Raw genomic sequence first — 8,271 nt, 5'->3', positions numbered from 1 at the left:
AGACTCGGATACACATGTTTATGGCTTTATCTTATAGAACTCAAGGTCTCCGTGCTGGGAAAACAGGTTTTGCAGCTGTTTGAGCTAAGATTTCCAAGTTATTCACATAATGAAAACCTATACTTTGTTTCGGTCGAGTTCCCCATTCAAATGCATGTAACAGTGAGAAACGCACTGTCTTGGCGAAAGAAAGCGTTTTTGTACAACTTCATAGAAATAGCTGTAACTTTTGATAGAAGACTCGGATACACATGTTTATGGCTTTATCTTATAGAACTCAAGGTTCCCGTGCTGGGAAAACAGGTTTTGCAGCTGTTTGAGCTAAGATTTCCAAGTTATTCACATAATGAAAACCTATACTTTGTTTCTCGTTCAGTTCCCCATTCAAATGCATGTAACAGTGAGAAACGCACTGTCTTGGCGAAAGAAAGCGTTTTTGTACAACTTCATAGAAATAGCTGTAACTTTTGATAGAAGACTCGGATACACATGTTTATGGCTTTATCTTATAGAACTCAAGGTTCCCGTGCTGGGAAAACAGGTTTTGCAGCTGTTTGAGCTAAGATTTCCAAGTTATTCACATAATGAAAACCTATACTTTGTTTCGGTCGAGTTCCCCATTCAAATGCATGTAACAGTGAGAAACGCACTGTCTTGGCGAAAGAAAGCGTTTTTGTACAACTTCATAGAAATAGCTGTAACTTTTGATAGAAGACTCGGATACACATGTTTATGGCTTTATCTTATAGAACTCAAGGTTCCCGTGCTGGGAAAACAGGTTTTGCAGCTGTTTGAGCTAAGATTTCCAAGTTATTCACATAATGAAAACCTATACTTTGTTTCGGTCGAGTTCCCCATTCAAATGCATGTAACAGTGAGAAACGCACTGTCTTGGCGAAAGAAAGCGTTTTTGTACAACTTCATAGAAATAGCTGTAACTTTGATAGAGACTCGGATACACATGTTTATGGCTTTATCTTATAGAACTCAAGGTCTCCGTGCTGGGAAAACAGGTTTTGCAGCTGTTTGAGCTAAGATTTCCAAGTTATTCACATAATGAAAACCTATACTTTGTTTCGGTCGAGTTCCCCATTCAAATGCATGTAACAGTGAGAAACGCACTGTCTTGGCGAAAGAAAGCGTTTTTGTACAACTTCATAGAAATAGCTGTAACTTTTGATAGAAGACTCGGATACACATGTTTATGGCTTTATCTTATAGAACTCAAGGTTCCCGTGCTGGGAAAACAGGTTTTGCAGCTGTTTGAGCTAAGATTTCCAAGTTATTCACATAATGAAAACCTATACTTTGTTTCGGTCGAGTTCCCCATTCAAATGCATGTAACAGTGAGAAACGCACTGTCTTGGCGAAAGAAAGCGTTTTTGTACAACTTCATAGAAATAGCTGTAACTTTTGATAGAAGACTCGGATACACATGTTTATGGCTTTATCTTATAGAACTCAAGGTCTCCGTAATGGGAAAACAGGTTTTGCAGCTGTTTGAGCTAAGATTTCCAAGTTATTCACATAATGAAAACCTATACTTTGTTTCGGTCGAGTTCCCCATTCAAATGCATGTAACAGTGAGAAACGCACTGTCTTGGCGAAAGAAAGCGTTTTTGTACAACTTCATAGAAATAGCTGTAACTTTTGATAGAAGACTCGGATACACATGTTTATGGCTTTATCTTATAGAACTCAAGGTTCCCGTGCTGGGAAAAAAGGTTTTGCAGCTGTTTGAGCTAAGATTTCCAAGTTATTCACATAATGAAAACCTATACTTTGTTTCGGTCGAGTTCCCCATTCAAATGCATGTAACAGTGAGAAACGCACTGTCTTGGCGAAAGAAAGCGTTTTTGTACAACTTCATAGAAATAGCTGTAACTTTTGATAGAAGACTCGGATACACATGTTTATGGCTTTATCTTATAGAACTCAAGGTTCCCGTGCTGGGAAAACAGGTTTTGCAGCTGTTTGAGCTAAGATTTCCAAGTTATTCACATAATGAAAACCTATACTTTGTTTCGGTCGAGTTCCCCATTCAAATGCATGTAACAGTGAGAAACGCACTGTCTTGGCGAAAGAAAGCGTTTTTGTACAACTTCATAGAAATAGCTGTAACTTTTGATAGAAGACTCGGATACACATGTTTATGGCTTTATCTTATAGAACTCAAGGTTCCCGTGCTGGGAAAACAGGTTTTGCAGCTGTTTGAGCTAAGATTTCCAAGTTATTCACATAATGAAAACCTATACTTTGTTTCGGTCGAGTTCCCCATTCAAATGCATGTAACAGTGAGAAACGCACTGTCTTGGCGAAAGAAAGCGTTTTTGTACAACTTCATAGAAATAGCTGTAACTTTTGATAGAAGACTCGGATACACATGTTTATGGCTTTATCTTATAGAACTCAAGGTTCCCGTGCTGGGAAAACAGGTTTTGCAGCTGTTTGAGCTAAGATTTCCAAGTTATTCACATAATGAAAACCTATACTTTGTTTCGGTCGAGTTCCCCATTCAAATGCATGTAACAGTGAGAAACGCACTGTCTTGGCGAAAGAAAGCGTTTTTGTACAACTTCATAGAAATAGCTGTAACTTTTGATAGAAGACTCGGATACACATGTTTATGGCTTTATCTTATAGAACTCAAGGTCTCCGTGCTGGGAAAACAGGTTTTGCAGCTGTTTGAGCTAAGATTTCCAAGTTATTCACATAATGAAAACCTATACTTTGTTTCGGTCGAGTTCCCCATTCAAATGCATGTAACAGTGAGAAACGCACTGTCTTGGCGAAAGAAAGCGTTTTTGTACAACTTCATAGAAATAGCTGTAACTTTTGATAGAAGACTCGGATACACATGTTTATGGCTTTATCTTATAGAACTCAAGGTCTCCGTAATGGGAAAACAGGTTTTGCAGCTGTTTGAGCTAAGATTTCCAAGTTATTCACATAATGAAAACCTATACTTTGTTTCGGTCGAGTTCCCCATTCAAATGCATGTAACAGTGAGAAACGCACTGTCTTGGCGAAAGAAAGCGTTTTTGTACAACTTCATAGAAATAGCTGTAACTTTTGATAGAAGACTCGGATACACATGTTTATGGCTTTATCTTATAGAACTCAAGGTCTCCGTGCTGGGAAAAAAGGTTTTGCAGCTGTTTGAGCTAAGATTTCCAAGTTATTCACATAATGAAAACCTATACTTTGTTTCGGTCGAGTTCCCCATTCAAATGCATGTAACAGTGAGAAACGCACTGTCTTGGCGAAAGAAAGCGTTTTTGTACAACTTCATAGAAATAGCTGTAACTTTTGATAGAAGACTCGGATACACATGTTTATGGCTTTATCTTATAGAACTCAAGGTTCCCGTGCTGGGAAAACAGGTTTTGCAGCTGTTTGAGCTAAGATTTCCAAGTTATTCACATAATGAAAACCTATACTTTGTTTCGGTCGAGTTCCCCATTCAAATGCATGTAACAGTGAGAAACGCACTGTCTTGGCGAAAGAAAGCGTTTTTGTACAACTTCATAGAAATAGCTGTAACTTTTGATAGAAGACTCGGATACACATGTTTATGGCTTTATCTTATAGAACTCAAGGTCTCCGTAATGGGAAAACAGGTTTTGCAGCTGTTTGAGCTAAGATTTCCAAGTTATTCACATAATGAAAACCTATACTTTGTTTCGGTCGAGTTCCCCATTCAAATGCATGTAACAGTGAGAAACGCACTGTCTTGGTGAAAGAAAGCGTTTTTGTACAACTTCATAGAAATAGCTGTAACTTTTGATAGAAGACTCGGATACACATGTTTATGGCTTTATCTTATAGAACTCAAGGTTCCCGTGCTGGGAAAAAAGGTTTTGCAGCTGTTTGAGCTAAGATTTCCAAGTTATTCACATAATGAAAACCTATACTTTGTTTCGGTCGAGTTCCCCATTCAAATGCATGTAACAGTGAGAAACGCACTGTCTTGGCGAAAGAAAGCGTTTTTGTACAACTTCATAGAAATAGCTGTAACTTTTGATAGAAGACTCGGATACACATGTTTATGGCTTTATCTTATAGAACTCAAGGTTCCCGTGCTGGGAAAACAGGTTTTGCAGCTGTTTGAGCTAAGATTTCCAAGTTATTCACATAATGAAAACCTATACTTTGTTTCGGTCGAGTTCCCCATTCAAATGCATGTAACAGTGAGAAACGCACTGTCTTGGCGAAAGAAAGCGTTTTTGTACAACTTCATAGAAATAGCTGTAACTTTTGATAGAAGACTCGGATACACATGTTTATGGCTTTATCTTATAGAACTCAAGGTCTCCGTGCTGGGAAAACAGGTTTTGCAGCTGTTTGAGCTAAGATTTCCAAGTTATTCACATAATGAAAACCTATACTTTGTTTCGGTCGAGTTCCCCATTCAAATGCATGTAACAGTGAGAAACGCACTGTCTTGGCGAAAGAAAGCGTTTTTGTACAACTTCATAGAAATAGCTGTAACTTTTGATAGAAGACTCGGATACACATGTTTATGGCTTTATCTTATAGAACTCAAGGTCTCCGTAATGGGAAAACAGGTTTTGCAGCTGTTTGAGCTAAGATTTCCAAGTTATTCACATAATGAAAACCTATACTTTGTTTCGGTCGAGTTCCCCATTCAAATGCATGTAACAGTGAGAAACGCACTGTCTTGGCGAAAGAAAGCGTTTTTGTACAACTTCATAGAAATAGCTGTAACTTTTGATAGAAGACTCGGATACACATGTTTATGGCTTTATCTTATAGAACTCAAGGTTCCCGTGCTGGGAAAAAAGGTTTTGCAGCTGTTTGAGCTAAGATTTCCAAGTTATTCACATAATGAAAACCTATACTTTGTTTCGGTCGAGTTCCCCATTCAAATGCATGTAACAGTGAGAAACGCACTGTCTTGGCGAAAGAAAGCGTTTTTGTACAACTTCATAGAAATAGCTGTAACTTTTGATAGAAGACTCGGATACACATGTTTATGGCTTTATCTTATAGAACTCAAGGTTCCCGTGCTGGGAAAACAGGTTTTGCAGCTGTTTGAGCTAAGATTTCCAAGTTATTCACATAATGAAAACCTATACTTTGTTTCGGTCGAGTTCCCCATTCAAATGCATGTAACAGTGAGAAACGCACTGTCTTGGCGAAAGAAAGCGTTTTTGTACAACTTCATAGAAATAGCTGTAACTTTTGATAGAAGACTCGGATACACATGTTTATGGCTTTATCTTATAGAACTCAAGGTCTCCGTAATGGGAAAACAGGTTTTGCAGCTGTTTGGTAAGATTTCCAAGTTATTCACATAATGAAAACCTACTGTTTTTGTGCGAGTTCCCCATTCAAATGCATGTAACAGTGAGAAACGCACTGTCTTGGTGAAAGAAAGCGTTTTTGTACAACTTCATAGAAATAGCTGTAACTTTTGATAGAAGACTCGGATACACATGTTTATGGCTTTATCTTATAGAACTCAAGGTTCCCGTGCTGGGAAAAAAGGTTTTGCAGCTGTTTGAGCTAAGATTTCCAAGTTATTCACATAATGAAAACCTATACTTTGTTTCGGTCGAGTTCCCCATTCAAATGCATGTAACAGTGAGAAACGCACTGTCTTGGCGAAAGAAAGCGTTTTTGTACAACTTCATAGAAATAGCTGTAACTTTTGATAGAAGACTCGGATACACATGTTTATGGCTTTATCTTATAGAACTCAAGGTTCCCGTGCTGGGAAAACAGGTTTTGCAGCTGTTTGAGCTAAGATTTCCAAGTTATTCACATAATGAAAACCTATACTTTGTTTCGGTCGAGTTCCCCATTCAAATGCATGTAACAGTGAGAAACGCACTGTCTTGGCGAAAGAAAGCGTTTTTGTACAACTTCATAGAAATAGCTGTAACTTTTGATAGAAGACTCGGATACACATGTTTATGGCTTTATCTTATAGAACTCAAGGTTCCCGTGCTGGGAAAACAGGTTTTGCAGCTGTTTGAGCTAAGATTTCCAAGTTATTCACATAATGAAAACCTATACTTTGTTTCGGTCGAGTTCCCCATTCAAATGCATGTAACAGTGAGAAACGCACTGTCTTGGCGAAAGAAAGCGTTTTTGTACAACTTCATAGAAATAGCTGTAACTTTTGATAGAAGACTCGGATACACATGTTTATGGCTTTATCTTATAGAACTCAAGGTCTCCGTGCTGGGAAAACAGGTTTTGCAGCTGTTTGAGCTAAGATTTCCAAGTTATTCACATAATGAAAACCTATACTTTGTTTCGGTCGAGTTCCCCATTCAAATGCATGTAACAGTGAGAAACGCACTGTCTTGGCGAAAGAAAGCGTTTTTGTACAACTTCATAGAAATAGCTGTAACTTTTGATAGAAGACTCGGATACACATGTTTATGGCTTTATCTTATAGAACTCAAGGTTCCCGTGCTGGGAAAACAGGTTTTGCAGCTGTTTGAGCTAAGATTTCCAAGTTATTCACATAATGAAAACCTATACTTTGTTTCGGTCGAGTTCCCCATTCAAATGCATGTAACAGTGAGAAACGCACTGTCTTGGCGAAAGAAAGCGTTTTTGTACAACTTCATAGAAATAGCTGTAACTTTTGATAGAAGACTCGGATACACATGTTTATGGCTTTATCTTATAGAACTCAAGGTCTCCGTGCTGGGAAAACAGGTTTTGCAGCTGTTTGAGCTAAGATTTCCAAGTTATTCACATAATGAAAACCTATACTTTGTTTCGGTCGAGTTCCCCATTCAAATGCATGTAACAGTGAGAAACGCACTGTCTTGGCGAAAGAAAGCGTTTTTGTACAACTTCATAGAAATAGCTGTAACTTTTGATAGAAGACTCGGATACACATGTTTATGGCTTTATCTTATAGAACTCAAGGTCTCCGTGCTGGGAAAACAGGTTTTGCAGCTGTTTGAGCTAAGATTTCCAAGTTATTCACATAATGAAAACCTATACTTTGTTTCGGTCGAGTTCCCCATTCAAATGCATGTAACAGTGAGAAACGCACTGTCTTGGCGAAAGAAAGCGTTTTTGTACAACTTCATAGAAATAGCTGTAACTTTTGATAGAAGACTCGGATACACATGTTTATGGCTTTATCTTATAGAACTCAAGGTTCCCGTGCTGGGAAAACAGGTTTTGCAGCTGTTTGAGCTAAGATTTCCAAGTTATTCACATAATGAAAACCTATACTTTGTTTCGGTCGAGTTCCCCATTCAAATGCATGTAACAGTGAGAAACGCACTGTCTTGGCGAAAGAAAGCGTTTTTGTACAACTTCATAGAAATAGCTGTAACTTTTGATAGAAGACTCGGATACACATGTTTATGGCTTTATCTTATAGAACTCAAGGTTCCCGTGCTGGGAAAACAGGTTTTGCAGCTGTTTGAGCTAAGATTTCCAAGTTATTCACATAATGAAAACCTATACTTTGTTTCGGTCGAGTTCCCCATTCAAATGCATGTAACAGTGAGAAACGCACTGTCTTGGCGAAAGAAAGCGTTTTTGTACAACTTCATAGAAATAGCTGTAACTTTTGATAGAAGACTCGGATACACATGTTTATGGCTTTATCTTATAGAACTCAAGGTTCCCGTGCTGGGAAAACAGGTTTTGCAGCTGTTTGAGCTAAGATTTCCAAGTTATTCACATAATGAAAACCTATACTTTGTTTCGGTCGAGTTCCCCATTCAAATGCATGTAACAGTGAGAAACGCACTGTCTTGGCGAAAGAAAGCGTTTTTGTACAACTTCATAGAAATAGCTGTAACTTTTGATAGAAGACTCGGATACACATGTTTATGGCTTTATCTTATAGAACTCAAGGTTCCCGTGCTGGGAAAACAGGTTTTGCAGCTGTTTGAGCTAAGATTTCCAAGTTATTCACATAATGAAAACCTATACTTTGTTTCGGTCGAGTTCCCCATTCAAATGCATGTAACAGTGAGAAACGCACTGTCTTGGCGAAAGAAAGCGTTTTTGTACAACTTCATAGAAATAGCTGTAACTTTTGATAGAAGACTCGGATACACATGTTTATGGCTTTATCTTATAGAACTCAAGGTCTCCGTGCTGGGAAAACAGGTTTTGCAGCTGTTTGAGCTAAGATTTCCAAGTTATTCACATAATGAAAACCTATACTTTGTTTCGGTCGAGTTCCCCATTCAAATGCATGTAACAGTGAGAAACGCACTGTCTTGGCGAAAGAAAGCGTTTTTGTACAACTTCATAGAAATA

The sequence above is a fragment of the Aulonocara stuartgranti genome (genome assembly GCF_965226115.1).
Source record: "Aulonocara stuartgranti genome assembly, chromosome: 19".
NCBI lineage: Eukaryota > Metazoa > Chordata > Actinopteri > Cichliformes > Cichlidae > Aulonocara > Aulonocara stuartgranti.
Note: the sequence above shows the minus strand (reverse complement) of the source record.